A 26,635-nucleotide genomic window follows, 5' to 3' on the forward strand; every position below is an offset into this window, starting at 1 on the left:
GCGAGAAAAATACGTACAACCAAAGGTCGAAGTCAGTAGAATATAGTCGAAGTTGGAACCCGGAAAATGTGAATGGGACTGAAAACTCCTTAACTTTATTAGTAACTTGCTGTTTGACTTTGTTTTGACTGTACCTTATAGTGGGATGATTTTTGTTTATTGTTGACCTTGTTTTTTAACCGAAATATATAGGCAATATTATTTTATTTCGGGTACACACGTGTTCTATGATTAACAAATACGCGCACCGACCAAAGAAGCGATTCTTTAAAATCACCTTTTTTAAACATTTTAAAGTACTGAACGCGTTGTTGTTTGGTTAGTTTTGTGTTCGATTTTCGCTCCGTTATCCAACGTTCATGCAGTAACTGCAGTAACTGTAACGTTAACAATTTGTTTAGAAGGAAAAGGTCAAGCACTAATGTGTATACCTGTGTATACATTTACATCTTTTTTGATTTCTACATTGTACTTTACATCCGGTTTTTACATCTTTATAAGTTTAACACCCTGCTGTACTGCTATTATTAGCGATTACAAATTTTTATAGAGCGTTGGTCTTTTTTTCGTATAATGTGGAAACGTGAGGTTAAGGTTAACGCTGGTAAGAATAATTTGTTTAACCGGGAAAACAAAAAGATAAGACTATTTAATGCTTTATATACATTTATTTATAATATTAATCAACCAAATAACAATTCACAATTTTTGTTCAATGAAAGCATGAATTTTGGTAAAAGACAGACATATTTTGCAACAAATGAATGTATATGTCAAAAGAAATATTGAAGTTTGTATAAATAAAGGCAGCCGATTTACACTTGTTGACAATATTTTACACAATAAGGTCTTACAATATGAACCAAAGGGGTTTTCATAATAAGGTTTTCTTGTGTCAAACTCTGTATCTTCAAACATTTTGCTCAAAGCTGTTCTTAAATATAGGCAGATGATTTACACTTGTAGAGAATAGATTTTTACACTATATCATCCCTATTGTCATTCATAAAAAACTTTTCCCTTGTCAAACTCTGTAGCTTCCAAGATTTTGATAAAATCTGTGCATAAAAAAAACTGTATAAACAACATCACACTACTATTGTAGCGTCTAGTTTTACAGTAAGAGTTCGTTCATTCAGTTATAAGTCTTCTCCTCTTTACCTTTACTTCACTCGCGATTATCTGGGTAACATACGTCATTCTAAGCGCTCCAGGTAACTGTGAATGGCATCGTAATAACAAATTCCTTTTTCTCCGCCAGTTGACTCGACTCTTAGCTAGCGTTCTTATAACTCCTCCGTACTCATTTGCCACTCCTCTTTACTCCTCTCACCACCTCAGTTATATGCGGCCCGTGTGACCAACAACATAAGCGCACGCATGACCAATAAGTGCGATATAATAATAGATAAATGTGATTTTTTGAGTCCTCCGCTATGCTCTGGCAAAGAAGATCAGAAATGCTACCTATACTTCTTGTATATTAAACCCACTTAACCCTTACCCTGCTAAATTTCTAAAATGAACTGGTCCATCATTCAATTTAGGCATCACTATTTAATATTCGAAGGGGTATTCACTGAAACTTTACTGACAGAATATCGAACAGTGCAGACCATGATCAGACTGCACGAATGTGCAGGCTGATCTTGGTCTGTACTGGTCGCAACGGCTGAATCACTTGCCGCCAGCTGGCTTAGGGTTAACAACACCTTCTTGAGATTTGCGCATATTAAAATAAGGAATGAATATTAAGTACCCTCATGGGGTAATTCCGTATTTTGGGTTCGCAAATAACAATTTCCGAAATATAAACGTCTCCAAGAATTTCTCAGTCTTTTATTCCATTCGTCGGCGATGTAGTTTTTATGGACAGATGTACGGCCATCTTAAACATCAGTTTTAACTTTTATTGAAGACAGTGTAAAAATTCATGGCGCTTCTGGAAATTAATTGTATTTCATAATTATTTCACGATATTTATCAACAAAACTTGTAAATGGTATGTACGAATTAAGGCTGTTTTCCTGATTCATATGATTTCTTTCCAGTTGACTTGATGTACTTTTCTTCTGCCCGCAATTTAATCATATGTCGTCCCACTGAAATTTAAACTCTAAATTTATAAATGAAAAAAAAGTGTAACGGTCATGCTACAGTATGACAGAAAACTGAATCAACAAAAAGTGTGTAGGTGTGATAAAAAGATATTAGTACACACAATTTACAAGTATTTATGAAATTGGGAAATGTCGTGCCTTCGTGCCTTATTAGCCCGTATTATACATAGTAGAAAAATGAAAACACATCATATGATATACATAACTTAATAGTAATACCCTGAAAAGAAATAAAGAAAAGCATCTGTGAAGCATACCAAATATAGATACGTTCAACAAAGTACAAGTGTTTAGATACAAGAAAGACATTAAAAAAAACAATAAACTGTATCGTTCATAAATTGATCTATATACAGAGACAAAAGGAATGGATGTTAAACCTCTCAGAGAGTGAAAAATATGTGATCAGCTTTTCAATTTAACATTAGACGAAAAAGAAAGCAGTGTTTTAAACGACACATAAAACTAGTTTTTATAAGGACCGTATACTAGACTTAGTATTTAGAAGAAAAAAGTTGAGACTCCCCCAACAAAATTTGATTAAATGCAATCTCCGCTTGAACCATTGGCTCGATTTGACAATACGTTAATTGAAATGTTTCATTAGTAATAACTAAAATTGATAAAGCCATTTGATCGGTAAAAAAGACATGTCTGCATATTTTCTGTCTCTGACACTGTTGCGAAAAGTCTAAAAATATCTCTGAACCCGCTTTGAAGTTCCTTAGTTGATCCATATATGTCATTCCTGTTTGAACTTTGAAATTCTTATTAGTATTCTAGAAATATAATGACCCTCTTTTTACAATTCCGTTTGCTCTTGAAAGTAAATTCTCTCTCTTACAACATGTACAATCACCTTCGCTTCAACATACACGATTAAAAGCTTTCATGACAATTATACTGTGACAGTTCGAATTCTAAGTGTGTTCTTTTTAGACAAACTCTGTGCTTTTTACAAATTTATCCAGTTTACAGATTGCTAGAATATCTCACCCTGATCAGAATATAGACGGTTTTGAAATTGGCCAGTTTTTGTCAAAAGTAAAAAAAGTGTTACATTTTTGTTTTGCATTGCACAAATTGTGATTTAGCTACCAAAGACATTCCAGAATAATATCTTTTGTGTTATAATGCTTTTTTGATATATAGATGTGGCATTCAAACAATGCTACGGAGTGATGATTGAAAGCTCAGTGGTTTTTAACCTTTTTTTTAAGATAAGGAAAGCAGACTGAAATTTATTTGCATTTTTTGTTTCTAATTCTAAGATTTAAACTTCAGCCATTGGTGAAATTCAATGCGGAAGAAGAAACACTAGCTTAAAAAGAACCCACTTTAGCGTTGACCTAAACCACCGAGGATACATTTATGATACATTTTGCTCTGGAGGCTAATTCAAACCTGCGATGCTGTTTTTATTAACTTTTATCTCGAGTGCATTGTAATATACAGAAGCATAGATCAGAAATTGTATTTCTCTCACTTTGAATGTTACATTGTGCATTATACACTACATTTACCAATGTTCTAATTTTCTGTATGTGTTTTTTTTTTCTTTGTGTATATAATGATTTATGGTAGAGATGCATCAATAATATATCTGCATCATGAAAAGTTCAGTCATAAGTGATCAAAGGTTTCTGATTTTATTAATCTTTTGAGAAATATGCGCCAAAGATCTTTTTCAACACATAGAATATCGTAAAATCATCAAAGAGAATGTGCCCATAAAACGGTCTTTCACGACGGCCATGACGACCATTTAAAGACATTACACATAGTGCAATACTCGGACGAACGTATTTTTTTATTTTGTAGTTGTTGTCTGTGCGTCTTTGACAGAAAAAATTCCTCATACTAACATCAATGTCCAATATATGACGTGGACAAGAAGACAGAACTCCTAGCACTCACTGCAGTCCGTTTTGAAAATATCTAATGGGGCATATGTCCGTCCAGATATGCTTTACATTTTTACATGGATGATTTTAGATATGTTTTACATTATTCATAGTGTGTTTTACATTTTTACATGGATGTTTTTAGGTATGCTTTACATTTTTACATAAATATTTATGCTTTACAGTTAGCGTTTGCAATCACTTCTTCTCGGCGATATATGACCATTTTGTGTCGATTCGCTGTAAAACCCAACTAACTCACTCACCCGTCTGTCCGTCCGTCCGTCCGTCCGTCCGTCCTAATAGTTCATGTCTCATCATAACTTTACAACAGTTAAAGATTGGCATATACTTTTAGGAAGAAGGTGATAAAACGGTGTGCAGAGCGCTTATTTTAAACAAGTTATATAGGACAAAGGTCAAGGTCGAAAACTGAACTAAAATCATGTCAAAATTGTCCATCATATTACGTGTCTGGAGTATAACTAAATAAACCAGGGAGGGTAATCAGAGGTCAAGGTCAAATTTGCATATCATATTTCGTGTCCGGAGTATAACTTAAAACTATCAAAGGTATTGACCCGAAACTTAGAATTTAGGCAGGTGATGATAAACTGCCACCACTTAATTATCAGGTTTCATGAAAACTTTCACGAAAATAATTTAGGTTTTCACGAAAAGTAAAAAAAAATCACGAAAACAGATAAACATTTCATGAATGCAAGATAAATATCTTAACACGAAAATTTGCTCGTTACTGCTTCAAACTGCCACAGCGTAACAGTTAAAGTTTTCATGATACCAAATAACTTTTCATGAAAGTACTTAACTAAGAATAGAAACGGAACATAATTTATTTTTCGGGACGATTCTTCTGTTTTGTGGTAACCTTAACAGTAATGGTCGCCGGATGAGAGATTATCTATTTTTAGATATCTGGTTTGCATGAAAATTATCTGGTTTCGGGAAAAATTATCTGGTTTCGCGAAACTTTTCATGAAAAATTTCTTGTGGTTTCGTGAAAAATTATCTGGTTTCATGAAATATTATCTGTTTTCGTGAAAAATTTCTTAAAGTGGTGTCAGTTCAAAGCACTAACTAGTATGGTGGCATATTTCTGCATACGATAACCAGATAAGTTTCGCGAAAATGTATCGAGTTTTCAAGAAAAACATAAAAGATTTCGCGAAAACATATAAGCTTTCCGCGAAAATATAAAAGCTTTTCTCGAAAGGAACTACAAATATTAAGTGGATTAATTTGTGTTAATGCCCACTTCTGCATAAGAAAACCAGATAAGTTTCGCGAAAATGGACCAAGTTTTCATGAAAAACTGTAAAATTTTCGGGAAAATAAAATATTATTTTCGCGAAAACACTTTATTTTCACGAAAACTTTACCATTTTTCATGAAAGTTTAGTCCATTTTCGCGAAACTTATCTGGTTTTCCTGTGCAGTAGTGGGCACTAACGCAATCTTTTTCCATTTCATATTTGCTGTTCTTTTCGTGAAAAACCTTTATATTTTCGCGAAAATTTTTCTGTTTTTCGTGAAAACGTGATACATTTTTGCGAAACTTATCTGGTTATCGTATGCAGAAATATGCCACCATAAACTAGCATAATTTCGTGTTTAGATATTTAAGTGGCTTTTGTGATAAATTACTGTTTTCATGAAATCCTCCATTATTAACGTGAAAACCTAATTTATTTTCGAGAAAGTTTTCATGAAACCTGATAATTAAGTGGTGGCAGTTTTATGCCACCATGTTGACAGTTTTATGCCACCATGTTGATGTGATGTAGAGACTGCAACAATTTACAACCCCTCCCCCCCCCCCCCCCCCCCCCCCCCCCCGACACACACGCAGTATATTGTATTTAGTTTCTTGTCCCTTACTATCCTGTCACCACCAGCGCACACACACTACCTGCTCCCCATTCCCCACCCCCCTCACGCCTCCTAGTAAAAGTATAATATTTAGATTTTGCTTTATCTTTAAATTTGATTCAGTTCTCCTCTGATATAAACCTTCGGGCTTATATTACCCCGCTTGGCGGAGCTCTTGTTTACCTAAATGAAAGACAAGTGTGGCGATTTAAGGGAGTCTGAAAAGGAACTACCCCCCCCCCCCCCCCCCCAAAAAAAAAATACTGTAAAGATTGGTTGACATTGGCGTATTGATTTAGAAGGAACTGTTCTTAAAAGAAATAGTGGACGACAGACGGACTGACACTTTCATGTTTTGAAATTGACCAATCTGAGGCAGTCCCCAAAGTTTACGTACCGTTGTTTGTTTCTTTCCTCTTCTTTATTTTATTTATTTTTCTATATGCTTTTTTCATGTAAACAGTCATCAAAACAAAGTGCTGAAGGTGGCCTTGTTCTAAAAGTGTGCTATTCCTTTTGCTATTAAAAGGGGAAATTGTATAATGACTGTAGGTTTAGTGGTATGTATTAGACGATGTTGTTCGCACTTGTATATTTAGTTGCAGGAGCGTGGATCGAACTCACAACCCCTGGTTTAGTAGTCAGACAGTGTTTCCACTGGACCACTGCGTCTGCTCTGTAGTTTAATTATTTCTGCCTCTCTTGATACCTCGACAAGTGTAAACTACTGCGCATTCGCAATGCTATAGGGTATCATCATAAAACCTAACATTATACAGCTTTTTAAAACAGTGATTTGTTGATGACATGAAGAACGAACATTCAAATGATCCAGATAAAACAACTGCGTGAATAACCCCGAAATAAGGCGGTTATTACATATGTCCTGAAACTGGTCATGTCCGGATACTGGTTCTAAACCAGTAATAATTATTAAGTTATTTTTAGATGTCATAGAATAGCTGGTATATCTTATAATTGTACTTCATAGAATATTTGCTTTCTTTATTATTGGTGATTACACATTTTTTTCAGGGGCCTAATTGATAACGAAATTGTATGTGTTATATTTCAGAAGAAAGTTCTTAAAAATTATCAGATCAAGATTTCAGCGTAATACTTGGTTTTAGATGTCCTTGAGATATATCAACAGTCACGCTATGTTTTTAATATTTGTTTTAAGAATCAATATTTTAGTACATATGTTAGATGTCTACCCAAAGATAATATTAAAGCCTTGTGTAAAGCTTCTAAAATGACGTTTCTGGGTTCGCTATAGCCTAATATATATGATATTTCAATGTATATTTTAACATTGGGACATGGAAATGTGTTCCTTAAAATCGAATTATTTCTATAAACATGTTTGCTATAACCATTTTGTTTTACATAGATCAAAGAAGAGCTAAAATTGGTATATTTTAAACTGTTCCTTATCACCGAAAATTTACCAAAAAGCATTTAATTTATTATATGATAACTGTGTTCGTTATATTAGAAGTTAACTTATACATTAATTTCACTAGCGTGAAATCACAATGGCGAAGCACGACATCACAATCTTTTGGTAATTTCGCACTTCACCATTGTAATCTCGCGCTTCGCAAATATAATTTTACGTTTTGTGCTTCTCCATCATGCGCAGATGATACGCGTATCGTTGGATCGCAACGGTCAAACACGAAATCAAGAAGGCAAATCACGAGATCACGAGTGCAAAATCGCAAAATTTTCTTAATTTCGCACTTCGCCATCGCAAACTCACGCTTCGCCATCGTTATTTTGCTCTTCATGCTTCGCTAACATGCGCAGGTGATACGCGAAGCGCGAGATTACGATGGCGAAGCGCGAAATTGCTAAAATTTTGCGATCTCGCCAAAGTGATTTTACAAATGTGATATTTGTGTTAGTTTTGCTTATATCAATAAGAGAAGTTTCAATGTTTAATCTTCATAGAATGACAACTCTTGCCTCAGGCCAGTAATTATAAGCAGGGACATCTAATACATTTTAGTTTACTTTCCTTACAATTGCACAGATGACTGGGAAATGAAAACTGTTTAGACACAATATTATACCTTTTTGCACAACAAAAACATTTAGGATTTATTTGTGTTTGATTTACCCTTTAAAAACTGCTTCCTATGTTTTTATCAGCTTACTTATAGTAAAACTAAATTTTAACAAGCCGATATTGAAATGAAATACAAATGTACCAGTATTTTATAGCGAAGATAATACAGTTTTGCTCGTATAAAAATGTCACAATAGAACCACTTTGTAATACAGATGAGGTAGGATGAGTAAAGATGCAATTATATTGATCTCTTTATCATATGTCATTACATATTGTGTAGTTACATGTCGTGTAATTTCATTTAATAACGAATTTGAATTTGAGGCCAATGTTGCATTTATTTATAGTTCTCATCTGGAAATGCATGGATAATTTTACCTTCGAACAACAATATCATAGGCAGAAAATATCAAATATGAAACTGGCTAGTTATAAAGAAAGCTGCAGTTAGGTGAATATTTCTGTTGAGGATATCGAAATCAATCTTGTCAAATGAGTAAATATGTTAAAAACGGAAACGTTTGAAAACATGCATTTTCCATTGGTTATGGTAATTTAAAGCATTTCAGTGTAGACGCAGATGATGTAACTACATTGTAACAGTTATTAGACACTCTGTTAGAGATAAAAAGGCAAAATAATAAAACGACATAGTTATCATGGCTCGATCACGTGAGCGGAATCACATTGGGAAAGAAATGAATTGCAAAACGATATGACTCGACAGGGAAATGAAATAATACCTGTTTGGCTGATTATCAATCATCAAGTAGGATTTAACCAGCCGGAGGATACATATGAAATAAAGGGAGATTAATATTACTTGTAAAGTGCCATTAATTTGCATTTACTAGCACTGATTGATTGCAGAATATCATATTTTATTAGACGATATATAAAACAAGAAGTATCTTAAAAAAAGATACACGACATCATTACTCAATGAATACTTTTAGCTATGAAACTTCTATGCACTCCGGATATTTATAAAGCAAAACAAAATGTAGTTTTTATGTACAACCTATTTTACAGAACATATGTTTTACGTCATAATTATATTAATCATAATCTAGGAAACTGGCAAAAAAATAAGGCTAAAATGGAGGGGCCGTATCAGACTGGCAGAGTTGGCAGGTTGGTAGTCGAACTCAGTTTAATTACTGAGGGGATTCGAAGTTTATGACGTAAGCTATTTCCACAGGTGTGTTTCAACAGATTATACTCTCTATCAATACAACTCAAAAGCACCTGTACACCCCTTAAGAAAATATTATCCATTCGACCCCCCCCCCCCCCCCCCCACCCCCAACAGCAGAAAATGCTTCATACGTGCCTGTGGACAAATAAAGCCGAATACTGCTCCAGATGAATTTGTTATACCCTTCTGGATTGATTGAGGCATTAACAAATAAAGGAACACAGCAAGGCACCGCCTTGGAAACCACTTTTAATGAGTTTAAACCGGGTTCCCGATATGCATTTAACTTCACTCTTAACCTCGCCATTTTCAATATATAAAAAGTATGCCCGGCAGGTGAATCCTTAAACACTTATGGGAACAAGGTACACTATCTCAAAGACTATAAATACTCGTGCTAAAACATATATGTAAAAAAATCCTAAAGAACCGTATACGCATGTAGTCAATGCCTATGTAGAAATACTAGCGACACGAAAGCACCATTTAAGGTCCGAAGGACTTGGCGAGGTAGTTGATCAAAATGAAATCATTAACATGTTTCTTAACATCTAAAACGTTCTGTGTAATAAAATATGAGATATTGAAAAAGGTGAATACGAAGAAGTTTAGGTCATTTATGTAAAAAAAAAAAAGGTCATCTTGCTTAGGTAAAGAAGTACACATTTCAAATATATTTTTAACAAAACAGTTCAATATGAGAATATTCTGGGAACAAGTACAGTGCATGCAACAAACATTCGCTACTAAAACAAACATGATCTGTAAAATATTTATGTGATAATATTTGGAGAGCACAGTTATTAAAGGCAGGGAAATATCCAAATCCAGGCGTGTTTATTTCAATTTTATTCCTATTGAAACGTCAAGTTGATCTACGGGAATACTATTAAAGCGTTTGGTAACTATTTGTTCTGAATAGAAATAACTAATAACGGGTTAATAAAAATAGTTCAATTACAAAAGGTAATACCACTGTTTTTGTGTGTATGTTTTTCTATCATTACAATTCAGCTAATGTTTTTATGTACATTTAAAATCCTCTACAAGTAAAATAACATGAATGGTGGAAACAGATCCAAGTTTTAAAGTAAAAATAATACATTACCCTGCTGCGTACAGCGGAAAATATCAACATTTAAAAGATTTTAGCATTTCTGGTTAGATTATATAAGTTATTATATGGTGTGTCAACGTGAAACGTTTTAAAACATGTTTGTGTTAAGTATATTTTATTTTAAGAAATACTATTTTGTGTTTAAAGATTTCATAATAACCCGGATTACAGGTGATTATTCTAAAGATACTTCAGAGAACAAAACTAACTAAAAACCTTTTCCAAAAAAAGAAATAACTCACAACCAAAAGTTAACTGTAAAGCATTTATGTGATGACAGTTGGGAACTCAATTAAATGCTGATTGTGAAAGACTGATGGATGTCCACTTTAGGTGCGTTTATTTCCATTTTATTTGTATACGAAATGTCAAGTGGAGCAACAAGAAAATTAAATTGGAATATAAAAGCCATATAACACGAGCCGTCACAAGTGGATGGAAGAAATAATTAACTATGTGATAGACATTGCAGATTCATTATCGTAGTTCTATTTTCTCGTTGTTGACTGACTTTTATTCTTGGAGATACATATTTCAGTGGTTTTTAAGGATTTCTGCCAGCAAAAGCATTCTGTCATTCATACAGAATTAAGTAAACTTATATATACGAATGGAGAAATGTTTAAACAAGTTCACAAGCCTGTGAAACAGCATGTTACGTTTTAAACAGCAACTTCAAGCCGTTCTTTCTTGTTTGGTATTGGAAATCTAAATCTTACTCAGTTTTGATTTGAAGATATCTTCAATCAGTCACTACTTTTGTCTTTTTGTCCGCATTTGTTTTAAATTCGTAAAATAAGTCTTTCCTTTTATCTTTGTAAAAATCTATTGTAGAAATAGTTTGATGATTTATTTAATTCTAGTTTAAACTAGCTTTCGTTGCAATGCTTCACTCTTTCCTTTTTCCAATATCTTCTTATTTGACACCGAAGTGTTTTTGCAATACCCCAGTCACAAGAACGCTACGAGCTCCGTACGAATAGGTTTCCAGTAGAATTTTGGCAAACTCTTGCAACGGCCGTACGGACATCGTTGACTCGTACGAGCGTCGTACGGATTTTTGAACTCGTAGAGGACTCGGGAACTCATACAAAAACACTAAAGTAGTCCACAAACCACTAAATGTATAGAAACAGCTTCAAACGATAACTTCTAATTGATTATTCGCTATGATATATGTTTATTTTTCTTCAATTAAACAGGGTTAATATCTTGTGAAATATTTATATCAAATGCGGGTACATGGCAGCTGGTCATAAATGATACTTATCATTTGTTCGTTTAAGTTTGCAACTAAAGTGCGATTCTGTTTTTTATGAGGTGCTTTTCGAGAACAGTTTCTATTTAGATTGTTGTTTTGATACAAATTATCTGCCTATCGCTATTCTGTGTAATAAAAATACAAGGTCTAAAGGTTTCGAACAGTGCCTTAATACTTTAATATTTACATTCACGATATGTTTTGTATATTAGAACAAATGGCGTTTATTTCCGTGTAAACAACATTCAATTTGGTACAGTAATATCAAAGCTGTCCCTTTCCGCGAAATTGCACTCGTTCAGAAAATTATAAATAGAATGGCGTCGTTTGAACAATCTATCAAATTTGGGCATCACATCTCAAAAAAATTACAAAGACTAAGTATCTAAATTAACTTTTCTGATGGTAGAGATCAAAATTAAATCAACATGACTACATGTATATGCCCTTTTTCTGGAATTAAGGATATCTTAAATAAAAACCAGGAACTGTTTTTATCGGAAGTTGAATTAACTGAGGACTGTTCTTTTTGGCTATTCTATTTAGATGTTGAAAAGATTGATATCCTGATATTAACAGATATTCTGCAACTCGTGGAAAGCAAACCATTTATTTTTGAAGCAAGCAACCTATATTTAGACTGGTATAAGCTACATTTTGGACTTCAAACTGAAAGTCCTCTGAGGGAAACATTGGTAGAGAATTAAGAAGTAGTTCCCAATGTCATAGTATAACAAGGAAATACGCTTTTTAAAGATTTGAGGTTTGTGATTGGGCAATTGTCTTAAAAATTGCTTAAAACCTTAGATGTGAGGATTGCCGGCTCGAAGCCAAATCGATGAGGGACAGGTGATTCAATGTCACTCGCCCACGGAGACCCCGCCTCATAATGGAAGGTGCTGTACAAAACTGCTTGAGCCTTGAGATGTCTGGTGGTTGCGGTTTTTGGTAGTTTTATTTTCTGTTTAAATGCCAATCTATAAATATACGTGAATGAGAAACAAATACAAATGTGCCCCATATCTAAGATGAACCCTGCCTGACCTAGCTTGTGATGTAACCATGGGCTGGAAAACCTTATCATTGATAGGTCTTAAGTAATTCAAATGGTCAATGTGAATGTTTCAGGTTGAATCAGAACTGCTTGATAATTGATAATTCATCCGCAATGTTTATGAATGGAACTGTTTTGTGTAGCACATGAACATCCTTCGGAAATGATTTGGTATATTAATATAAAGATGCTGTATGATTGTCAGAATTACACTTGTAACTTTGGTATCGGGATAAACCCGCAACCAAAAAGCCTTTAGTACATTTATTATCTTTAAATGCTTAAATATTTAACGGTCAGAAATAAACAGACGGTCAGTTTTTAGAAGCATCTTTACGTACAATTTATTTAACTTGTTTATGGTAATAAAAGTTCACCTGCGATTATTGTATTCAGATTTGAATGGACAGGCAATTTTTAAAAGCTCCAATTTATCATGACTTGTTTACTGTATTAAATTATTACATCGAGTGAAATTATATATCGCAACGAGGTTTTCCTAGAGAGAAATTTCAGACTGATAGTAAAGATTTAGCCAGTCATTTGATATATCTAAAGCAATTGGAAATTTAAAATGCATTAATGGGTATTAGTTTTTGTAGAGAATATTAATTTGAAATTTCAATTTTCATATAACAGCTTTTACTAATACAGCATAATAATTGAGCCGCGCAATGAAAAAAACACAACAAAGTGAGTTTGCGACCAGCATGGATCCAGACCAGATGCCCAGTCTGGCCAGGACCATGTTGTTCGCTTTCAAAGCCTATTGCAATTAGAGAAACCATTAGCGAACAGCATGGATCCTGGCCAGAAAAAGCAGCTATCACATGGTTACGAAACCACCATTCTTAATGAGTTAGAACCATAAAGTGAGGTAATCAAAGCTAAGGATTCAATGATAACTTGCCACTGTATTAATCAATATTCGAACGTTAAAAACAATATCGTAAAGTAGAACTTTACAAGATATATTTTGTTCGTTACAAAACCTGTGGCAGCCACATTCTAACCAAAGGCATTTTAACGTACAAATAAAATAGGTATAGTTTTCCATATTACAATTTTCATCTTATTGCCAAGTCCTTTGTAGCCCGCCCGCTTAGCTCAGTAGGGAGAGCGTTGGTCTACGGATCGCGGGGTGCGAGTTCGATTCTTGGGCGGGGCGTATGTTCTCCGTGACGATTTGATAGAAGACATTGTGTCTGAAATCATTCGTCCTCCACCTCTGATAATTCATGTGCGGATGTTGGCAGTTACTTGCGGAGAACAGGTTTGTACTGGTACAGAATCCAGGAACACTGGTTAGGTTAACTGCCCGCCGTTATATGACTGAAATACTGTTAAAAAAACGGCGTTAAACCCAAAACAAACAAACAAAAACAAACACTGGAATGCGTTAACACCATTCCCTTTGATATGTTTACTTTGAACCCCGAAAAAGGCTAATGTAGTCGAAACGGAGAGAAATAAAATAAAGTGAATTGTTAAAAAGGTTTTTGTAATTTTGATTACTTTTAATACCTATATATATACACTAGAATAAGGAAATATATATGAGCTACAATTCCATACAATCCAACACTATAAATACCTCACCACGGTCAAAGAAGTGTTATATGGATTTGCAGTAACGTTCAGGCATAACGAAGGCCAATTCGTCCATTTTTGAATTTGTCTATAGAAATGGGGAAAAAACAGGAGAAACATTTTCTTTACGATATGATGCAAACTGTCAATCTAAAGATGTTGTATACTTAATAACGTGTAAAAGATGCAATATGCAATATGTTGGGCAGACTATGCAACAGGTTTCACGGCGTATGAATAGCCATAAATTTGACATATCTAATTTTACAGATCCTGCATATTCCACGTTGGTTACTGGTCATTTTAATCAAGATGACCATAGTATTGATGACTTCACATTTATGCCTATTGATGTGGTAAATTATCAAATTAACCGGTTATGCAAGGAAACATTCTGGATTCATAAGTTAAAAACACTCAATCCTGATGGACTTAATTCAAAAACATTGTTTAATGTGTAATGAATTTTACATGTATATGTGTTTGTTTAGTACTATTGCGTTTTTCTCTATTTATGGTTTTTTATATATACTTCTATAGGAAATCCTGTATTCTTATATCCGTAATGTACTAAACTTGCTATCTGTTATTCACATTTATTTATGTAATATTTTTATAAAAAAGAGTATACGTTTTTCCACCATTCAACGTAACGTTTACTTCATGACGTCACGTCCGTTGTTTTATTATGTATTTATCCTGATGAAGGCGTAAGCGCCGAAACGTTGATAAAAGATAAATATTCACGTGTTGTTGTTGAATTTTACCATCGTATCTATAGAAATGGGAGCTTACAATGGAATAACAAATTTGTGCCTTTTTTCGTTTTAAGAGAGAAACCGACAAACGATCGAAGGGCAAAGAAACTAATCACCCTTTGAAAGATTACGTCTTACAAAATAGTTCACCCTTGTCTGTACTCTTATTTACGGAATGTATTCGTGTATCCGAATACGGTACAAAACAAAAATCTTCCAACTGACATTTTGGCTAGAGTTGCGGTGACTGATCTAAGAGCTAGATTTTGTGTGAAGTGGTCGGGAAACTGATAAAATGATTTTTGACACTTGATTGCAACTCAACTTTTCAAAAACCGACAAAATCCTGCACATTGTCTTACCTTATTCATTTTCAAGACTCATCAACGCTATCTATTGTTTAAATGGTTGTTAAAACATGCATGTAGCATTCTGTTATTGCAGTAGCACTGCAAGAATATAAAGCAAATGCGAATTGAGAATGAATATATATCAGCTCCATTTTAAACAGCAACTTCGCGCTTTCCATTGGAAACTTTTAATTTACTTTGACATGGGGAATTGTTTAAACCAAAAGCTACTACAAGCTGTTTCAACAGATATTTTATGATTCGTATAACAAGAATGACGGGATATAAAATCGCAGTAACTCCTATTTTGAGCTTCAGACAGAGAAACTTAACCTTACACGTTATTTTTAATAAAGTAAAAGTCAAATCAGTGCCCTCAAGCGTTTATATGAAAAGTAAGAAGACACTAATGCGTATACCAAGATAACTCAAGCAGCGTCTAATTGATGGAATATAATGTCACCATAACTCCGATATTCCTGTTGGAACTTTTCAAAGTTTAAAGTCAATACCCTCGTGAAGCTTTAAAACAGACTGACTTGATATTCAAAATAAAACTATTTAAGTCTGTTTCAACAAAATAGCTAACGCGTGTTATTTTCCAGTATCTATTTTAACGTTATCATGAAACATTTTATAGCTTTAGGGTATAGAGGGTAGCTAACAAACTTTCGATGCATTCCAATTCAAAGAAAATGTATTTAGTAGATGCTTCCTGTATTTCAGAAAGAAAGTGTCTATTCTTTTCAAAACATTCAGCTTTTAATAAAATTTTATGTGTTTTTCATTGCCACAGTTTACATGCACTTGGGTTTAGTGTGTAAGAGATAGCTTTGGTAATTGTTCAATTATTAGTTATAAAAACCACATCCAAACAAACGTCTCAGGTTATTTTTACTATAAATCAAAATAATAAAGTGAGCCGTGCCATGAGAAAACCAACATAGTGGGTTTGCGACCAGCATGGATCCAGACCAGCCTGCGCATCCGCGCAGTCTGGCCAGGATCCATGCTGTTCGCTTTCAAAGCCTAATGGAATTGGAGAAATTAATAGCGAACAGCATGGATCCTGACCAGACTGCGCGGATGCGCAGGCTGGTCTGGATTCATGCTGGTCGCAAACCCACTATGTTGGTTTTCTCATGGCACGGCTCAAGTATACTCTGTTCAATAATATTCAGCTTTTTAAATTTCTATCAAATACTTTTCATTCACTGGTGTTATTTACATACACACCAATTTAGTCAGTGCAGGATAGCTTTGGTTTTCATATGATGACATATGAAAAATAACACAACGAGCAAAAAAGTAAAGTGTATATCATGTCTGTCTGGAAGCCAGTCAAAGCATAAGATATAAAAAAGTACGATAATTTAATTCTAAATGCAAAAAGTATCAACCTATCCTCTATACGCTAAAATCCGCTATACCATAAAGCACTGTATGCCATATTTGAAACATTATTAAAGTAGAAGTAATTGCTATGAGGTTGCATGTTTGTAGCTAGAAATTAGTCGTAAGGAAGTAATGTCAAACACAACAAAACCGACTTACTTTAAAACATCAGCGCTAAGATTGTTAAATACGATATTTGTATTGCATGAAAAACCCGTGCACATCTGGTAAACATTGTGATGATTATAGGTTAGTAATGTTTGTCCAAACACATCCCTTATGGTACGGATTCTTCAGAATATGAAACAGATACCATTTTATCACAGTTTTAGAACATCTTTGAAGTAACTGTAAGTTTATTTAATTGCTGCATTGTCGTATATATACGTATATATGTACAGGTATTTATATAGATTTATCATTACATTATAACAAGATTGTTTTCATCACGTGGCGTATATATCGCTCAATCTCTAGTATGTTTTAGCAAAATAATCGGATAAATACACCAGCTTATGAAATGAACATGTTAGAATTAAATACGCCATCCATAAAACTGAGATCCCAAAATAATGCATTAACGCTAGTGGTGCCCAAATGTAGGACAGTGCGATTTGGTGACAGGAACTTTCAGACAGCAGCTGCGAGAGGTTATGGAATGCCCTCCTATCTTACATAAGAGACTGCCAGACCGTGCAAAGTTTTCAAAAAAACCTGAAAAGACGCATTATTTCATACAACTCTTTAGGAACCAATTTCTGGTAAAATAATGCAGGTACTTGGCCGGCCAATCAAGAATTCTAGTGTGACAAAATAATATAAACAGTATTTTTTCTGTGAGATGTATCATAGATGTTCTCCGGACCGTTTAGGACCGTTTAGGTGGGGATTAGCCCAATCATCCGGGACGGTTTGCATACTGTGGTGCATTTCACGGGCATCATAATGGTTAATTATGTCTGTTCAAAATGTAGGATATCTTTTGTTCTACTCTGTTCTAACCTGTAACTTTGATAGAGACAGTTAATTTTTTACGCTATTGTATTTTCTTTCATGTTTTGATCGCACTTATCTTATCTTATAAAGTATATTTTAAACTGTGATTCAATATTTTATACTTTGTGTATATTTAACTATTTTGTTGTTGTTGTTTTAATTAGGCGTTTAATCTGCTTACTTTTAATTTAAAACGCTATGTATCTTATTACCGTTATGTAATTTTAAATTCAATCTTTAATAGTTAAATTACCGTTTTTTATTGAACATTATAAAGATGCTTTTATGTAAAGCACTTTTGAACGTATTTTTGTATGAAAAGAGTGCTACATGTATATAAATGTGGTATATAATAATAATGATAATAATGAATACATTTCATAATAATAAATACATTTCAAAGTCGGGGTACATTACCTCGATCGGAACATATATCGGAGTAATATAAGAAAAATAGAAAAGTACAAAAGTTTGGATAACTTATTTACTAACTGACAGTTTTGTAAGATATTAAGAATCAACAACAGAGCGAGATTATTCAGAAGTTGGTTGCTAAAATTCAGACTTTTTAACTAAAGCAAAGTAGATAAAATTGTTCACGGGTGATAAGTAGTTATATCAAATATATCAACTATGTTAAAATTGTAGATATTAGCGCTTTTCTAGAGATACTGCAACTTTTGAAAACTCAGAAAATACTGAAGGTTTATTGCTGTTGTCAGGAACACGACTGAAAAAGTATTCAAGGGATTAAGTTGACATTTCTTTCAATTAAAGGTCCATTACTAAGGGAAAGTGAGCTGGCAATTTTTTTCATAGCCAGTGCATAGACTTCTGCAAGACATTAAATAATGAAGATTGGCAGGTCAAAATTTACAGAAGGTCTTTGGAACTCAAAGAAATGTATGTGTATTATGTTGAAATTTCAATGAATCGACAGAATGACCCCCAGGTCTTTTTAACTTTCTTCATACTTCATAGAAAAATAATTGTACATATACTGCGATTTATTTGGAATTTCCACATACCAACTTTCATTTTCCAATAAAATGAAATAGTTTCTGTGCTTTTTAAAAGAAATTAAAATGTTCACTTTCCTTAGTATTGGACCTTTAAAGAGGACATTTAGAAGAAATGCGATGCGATATTTACCGATACAAAGCTAATAACCTATAATTATGTATACAAATTTACTTGTCAAATATATAATTATCATGTTATGCAAGTAATTATATTTACGTGAGTAACCATATTTAATATGTAATTTTACACAAAGGTATATTTATATAAGTAATTATTTATTCCCTTATTACAACAGAAGAAAGAAAGTTGAATTTAATGATTCTGGATAGTCCCGTTTTAACTTAGACATAATACTTTATTTGAAAAGAAAAATGATCCTAGTGTTAAAACAAGTTTTTGTCATGCAATATAATTATCATGTTAGATATATTTGTACAATTATTCAAAACATTTGGGAGGGATAAGTTGAATTTGCACAATATTTTATAAGTACTTTCACATTTCAAGTGCAAATTTGAACTCTTGTCTGTAAAAGGTGCAACATTTGTACTGTTGTTTTCTCCTAATTTTCATTCAGTGTCATTTTTCAAAACATATTCCGCAAAATAATCAAACTGATGTTACTTGAAAGTTTTAGTTAAAAATTAAGTAAAATGAATTCCGTTACCTATATGACATAAGGTTGGGAATGTTCATAGGCGTAGACAGTGCCCCACCCCCAATTTTGACAGCATATGGTTTGCATATGGTTTGGGCAGCCCACAATTTTTGACCCAAAAAAATCTGATTTTTCTAAGAAATAACAAATAACAGTAGATAAAGGAAAATACAATAGCTCCCTTGCTTGACTCTCAACATTTGAAGGGAAACTGGCCTCTTCTCTTATAACCTCATGGCGATGGATTCCTTCAGAAATTGAATAAAATTGTCTTCATTGCAGAGAAACTACTTACTTGCCACCGTTGCATCTTGGTAACATCCAGTATATGGACATTTAGTGTGTTTCTCGTAATTCGGGTCTGCTCTTCGAGCTCGCTGTCAGATTACTTGTGTTTTTCATTATGTATTAGTGCACCATGTCATTGCAACTGAAGAGATGAATAATAACAAAACGTAAGGGAAAATGAAGATAAAATCTTTCTTGAACAGACTCAATCCAACCGAGTCTGCTCTTTCAGAGGATTTTTTGATAGAATTCATTAACTATCAGTATTTATGTTTCGTGTGACGGCTGTAAAAATGGATTCAGTGTGGTTATATTTCCTGTCCTTTGGTCATGAAGAATATTCCTTTCAATAATACTGTTTTTCGTCTGTTGTACAAAACTACTTAATATCAAAAGGCATTCCTTATCGATTTGTTATAGCTAACACGCAATTATTAAATAAGAAGCAATAAATGAACATGACGCGTTAACGGTAATAAAAAGTCCATCTGAGAATATGCTACTCAATTGGGAGTTTTCTAGAGAGTAATTTCAGACTGACGGGATTTATGCAGCCATAGTGATATATCTAAAGCAATGGGGAATTTACAACGTGGTAATGAGTATCTGCTGCAGCAGGGGACATAAATTTGCATTTAACATTACATATTGACGCAACAATTTCTGTTTTATAGGCGCCTTTATAACAAAAGTAATCAAAAAGCCATTATTTTTATTACATCATGTCCTTCAAACATGCATTAAATATGGGATTAAGATCAGAATGCTTCTGGGTGTATTTACGTTCAGAAGTATAAATATTGATTGATGAACCAAATAGAAAGATGGATAGCTGGAGTGAAATATGTAACTAGGTTAGTTGTTAAAACCTTTTTGGTCTTATATATGGGATTAAGATCACGAATACTTCTGGGTGTCATTACATTCAGGAGTATAAATATTGATTGATGAACCAAATAGAAAGATGGAGAGTTGGTGAGAAATATGTATCTAGGTTAGTGGTTAAAACATTTTGGTCTTAAATATAGGCTTAAAATATTTCTGGGTTTCATAACGTTCAGAAGTATAGATATTGATTAATCAATCAAATAGCGAGTGAAATAATATGTCTCTATGATAGTTGTCAAAACCTTTTGGTTCTTGATTCATTTAACCTTTCGCCTGCTAAATTTCTAAAATGGCTGGTCCATCATTCAATTAGAGCAATACCATTTATTATTCAAAGGGGTGTTCTCTGAAGAAAATTTACTGACCGAATAGCGAACAGTACAGACCATGATGTGCGGGCTGATCTTGGTCTGCACTGGTTGCAAAGGCAATATCACTTGCCGTCAGCAGGCTAAATGTTAAAGAACATCAGAACTGTCTAATAAGCACCATTTTTACCAGTATAATTTGGCTTAATTTAGATTAGAATGTACCATACCTTTTACATTCGAAACAATTATTTTATTCTGTTGATTTTGTAATGACGAAATATGTATGTGCACAGTATTAATGCAATAAAACTCATAAAAACTAATGGCTTTTTGCATTTCGAAACGATGCATGCCATGTTTCAAAATAAAACTCTCTCGGAGACTTCTGTTTACGACTTCTCAATTAATAATGAATTACAAAGCTAAAATCTTGTGCCAGTGACAATTTTATTCAAATATTGAGAGGTAATTTGTCCACATCAAGTGCATCTTTTTCAGTTTGGTTCAGTTGAAAAATTATGTTTAAGATAAATATCCGAGAAATCTTTCATACGACATTATGTTTATAGGCATATGATAAAATACTAGATTTGTGTATTTCTAAAAAAAGACAACAACGACAGGCGTTCTATTATTAAGCAAATAAAGATTTGTTTCCTTTTTGAAAAAGGTATGTTTTGTACCTTTTAACAGTCTATTAATCTATGAATAAACAATTTGAACTAAACATTGAAAAAACAAGAAATATCTTTAAAAATGATGGTCGGCGAATTGTAATAAGGAAAGACGTTTATGAATTTTTCATCTAACATTCATCTTTCATCTAACATTTTTCAAATTGCAAAACTAAACACCGCACTTTAACAATTTAAATGGTTCTCTTTTAATTTTTCGCAAAGGTTTCATAGGGTTGCAATTTTGTTTCGTTTATCCTTAGACGAATAATTACAGCAGTAGTTTGATGAAGATTCATGAATCGGTTCATGAGAAGAGGTCATTAAACGTGATTATATTTTTAGCTAAACTGGTCCCTATCCCCATTTGTAACAAAATAGCAGGAGACTTTACGATATTGTTACACATCGAGTTTGATAAAAAGCCATTACATTTTAGTGGTTAATGCGAAGAAAGGCATATCTACTTTTAGCTATAGTGGTCCCTAATAGGGCCCAAGTTCCTATATAAATAAATTTGGAAGAGGACCTTATAATGATGCTCCAGACCAAGTTTGACAAAGATCCACCAAGCTGTTCATGAGACGGTGTATAAAGGCATTTCTAGTTTTAGCTCTAGCAGCCCCTAAAAGGGGTCAAATGTCCCAGCTGAACAAAGTTGGCTGCGGGCCTAATAAAGATGCTACAAATCAAGTTTGATTAGAATACATGAGAAACAATCAATTAAAGGATTTTTTTATTTATTTCTAAAATAGGCCAACTGATCCCGCTTTAACAAATGCATATTCGCTATTCATGAATCTTTGGACAATGAAGTCACACCTATAAAAAAATGAAGGTCAAGCAAAACGTACAATTGTAATTATTTCAATATTTCTGTTTCATAAGCAAAGTTTGACTGTAGTCATATCACATAGATAAACTGTAAGCAGCGTACCTTCATTTCAGTGTAATGAGATTCAGTCATTATATAGCATATATATAATAAAACAGATTTCAACTGAGTTCAATATTTGCATACCATACTAAAGAAAAATATTCATATATAATAAATCAGTTAAATAATTTATAACAAATATCAAAGCAAACAAGTACTCATTTTAATATGCAATCTGAATAAGTCACAAAAGCAAGAAACCTTTTCATTTACAGACGACAATTGTAACAAGGAAAATCTTTTAAAAAGCACTTCTCTACATAAATGACTCTTATCACACCCTTATTCATGTGATACGCAGACCGTATTCAGCTCTTTCTTTAATTTGATATATGTTGGTATTTGAACAGGTTTTTATCATATTTATTAAACTTACTTATCATTTTGAGATATATCAATATTCTTGCTAAATATACTGAGCCAAAGTTAGCTTTAAAACTGTGAACAGCGTCGTTTAGGATAAACGCTTTGTTTACATTTCACTCAGCGTAGCATAATCAACAGAGTGAAAGAAATTGACACTCTCGTCCAATCAGGCAGAGTGTTGCATAAATCTTCCATTTTGATAAATTATCTATAATGCGTTATCAAGTAGTTTGATTTGCAAACTGAAGTCACGTGGCATAGGTAACGAAAACGAATTTAGACGGCGTTCAAAGATCAAAGATATATATGCAGCAGAATAGGATATAGATGACATGCAAAACTAATGGTTCTATGGTGGCGTATTTTGCCAAATGATACCTAGGTAACTATCATGATAATTCTCCAAACTTTCCAGGAAATTTGTGCATTATTTTGAAAACACTACAGCAATAACACATTTTTGATATTTCCTTTTATTTCTTGAACGTATTTTTTGGTGCTAAAACGTTGCATTATAGTTCGGAACTGTAACGAGAAATGTAAGTCGATATCACAATTATACTTTAAATTCTCCAGTAAAACTGCATTTTTCTGAGAACATTATGTTTCCGGAAACATTTACAAATAAGTTATTTAATAAATGAAATATAAGTATCGAGATAGCTGTCTAGCTAATATTTGGAAGCTATGGTCACTTACGTCAAAAGTACGAAATAGTAAATAAATTAAAATTAGCGCAACAATATTTCCAACTATTGAAATGACATTTATAAAAATCTTCGCTTTATCAAGATAACGTTTGTATGTATCGCGGTAGCTATTAATCTATGCCGTGACACAAATATGCAACCTCATGGTTTACTTTGAAAAGAATTATAATTGCCTAAAATGGTTATTGACGTTTTGTATTTAGCTGCCTACGAGTCAGTTCTCAACTATTGTTTCAATTTCATCATATACAAGAGGTTAATGCTTTAACGAACAATGGATGACCTTTAATCATTCTACAACAAAAAAAAAACAGGAAAAGTAATTTAGTCTGATCGACTAATTTTTACGTTGAATGTCATCCTTGGAAAAGTCAAATTGCTACGCCAATATTATGTTTGAAAGTTATAATTAAGCTTTCAAGAAGAAGAATGTATTAAAATAAATAAGAATTCAAAAAGTCGATCTTTTTACAAAGATGTATTTGATGTCGATTCTAAAATTTTAGAAGATGTCTCATAAAGTTATGATTTGGTAATTAATAAAAACTTATGGCCTGAAGCCAAAAACTACTACTGATATTATGTATAGACGTGTAGGTGAAACTGACAAAGAAAATCCGAAATGTTATTATTGGAGGTATTTTCTTTTGAGCGACGAGGTATGATATATTATGCAAGAGAAAATTAAAAAGTTTTGTGAGAACAAAAATGAAATGAAACCAAAATAATTTCACTACTGAAGGTGAAGAAGGTGTAATTCAGCGACGTCTGGCGGAACGCCAAACGTTACGCTTCGCAGCGTCGCGTCATTACGTCATTACGTTCCATTAAGAAACAAAATGGCGTCGAGCGATGCGGGAGGGCGATACAGCGGACGTTTTTTCTTTTTTTGTTTTGTTGTTTTTTTTTTTCATTCTCGGCTGGATAATCTTGGTGGTTATAGGTGCCAAATTAAGACGTATAAAAAAGAATAAATCCTAAAAAAAGACTACACCTTTTGAAATATACTACTAAACATTACAATAGCCGCGCAAAATTCGTTTGAAGTCAAAACATGTGCAGAAAAACGAATGATGTTTTTTTTCCGTATTTTCTTTGGCTGACTTGGGTGGTTATTTTGTCCTATAGTAGACGCAACTTGACCCCGATGGTTGACCTTTGCATTATAATACATAACGAGGCACAACCTATTATTGAAAAGGAGTGTACGTAAAACACGAGCTGCACGAGAAAAAGGAAATATAAATTTGTGTAAATATAAATTAGTGTATTGGAAAGTTTTAACTGATCAAATGTAATTTTATATTCTTTGATACTGCACTGTAAACAAACTAATTCCATATAAATATACACGGCTACCCTAAGCACCCTTGGTTTCTACAATGAAATAATCGATATGAATAATCAGCCTAAGGTCAACCATCGCGGTCAAGTTGCGACTACTATACTTTCGTGTTTATCGCTTTTCCGTAATCGTTGATCACGTGATTTTAAAATTCATTCAAACTTGCACAAAATAACAGTATTCTTTGTATTTCCTTGATGGTAATTATACTTGATTTGCATGAAAAATATGAGATATACAAGATTTTTAGTTTCAAATTGACAGTGACATATATAAGGTCTATATTCTTAAATGCTGAAAAAAGATTGACTGAATACGTTTGCGTACGAAGTTTTGAAAACACATTTATTTCGAAAGGGTCAAAACTGCAGCTCCCCCCCCCCCCCCTCCCCCAACACACACACACCCCGAAAACTTGTAGTATAGCGTTTTATTACCTGTATTATAAGAATGATTTTCATGAAGTTTTTGTGACTTACAAAAATGTTGAATTCCCTATGTTTGTAAACATTATCATTGGTGTTTGCATCTACTATAGTAGTCGCAACTGATTATTCATATCGATTATTTCATTGTAGAAATAAGGGGATGCTTAGGGTAGCCGTATATATATCTATATGGAATTAGTTTGTATACAGTGCAATATCAAAGTATGTATACTTACATTTGATCAGTTAAAACTTTGCAATACACTAATTCTTATTTACACAAATTTATATTTCCATTTTCTCGTGCAGCTCGTGTTTTTTAATGCAAAGAGATAAAGCGTTTTACGTACACTCCTTTTCGCTAATAGGTTGTGCCTCATCATGTATTATAATACAAAGGTCAACCATCGGGGTCAAGTTGCGTCTACTATAATAAACTTTGATAATGTGGCAGTTGAGTCCAATAAGTCCAGGGGTGTTCAAAGATAATCCATCTTAGATCTTATGCAAAGCAATAATTGGATTTACCTGTACTGGAAAATATACAGTGTCGATTGTATTGAGGTCAGCTGCCACATTATCAAAGTTTATTAGTATTCATAAATTATAGCCTCGTTTCGGAGCATTCTTCTGAAAAAAAAAACCGAAGATGCGAGACGGGTTCGCAAGCAGTCGGAAACAGACTTCCGATTTGAAATAGGCCAAAGGTTTTTGTTTGTTTTTTGGTTATTCTTGAAAATATTTATGACTATTTGGGCAGATCCGATGCAGTGGGTTATATTTTCAGTAAAAATGAAGTCTCAGCTACAAACTCAGGTTTTCATAAAAAACCTGTTCGGGTGTTCGTAGTGGACCTTTAAGCACTATATATGCTGTTAATGTGCAAGTCTTTTCTATATGATAATGGGTACACTTGAGAATTATGAAAGGCATGTCAAAATTCATATATATTTTGAAGACTGCTGATGTGTATAAATTTTATTTATCAATCAAATATTTATATCATTGCTGTATTACATACAACCATAGCAGTTATCAAGCTCATTGTCATAATAAAAATGAAAAACTATGAAAAACTTTTCACCTTAATACATGTAACTCACAAAACGTCCACTGTAAAGCATATATCACACGGCAATTTCAAACTCTTAAATGCTAGTTGTGAAAGACTGATGAATGTCTACTTAAAGTGCGCTTATTTCTATTTCATTTACATCGAAATGCCAAGCGGAGCTACAGGAAAAATAACGTTGGCATATAACAACCATATAACAACACTTACAACCTGCCAAATGAA

This window comes from Mercenaria mercenaria, chromosome 4 (genome assembly GCF_021730395.1).
Source record: "Mercenaria mercenaria strain notata chromosome 4, MADL_Memer_1, whole genome shotgun sequence".
In the NCBI taxonomy this organism is placed as follows: domain Eukaryota; kingdom Metazoa; phylum Mollusca; class Bivalvia; order Venerida; family Veneridae; genus Mercenaria; species Mercenaria mercenaria.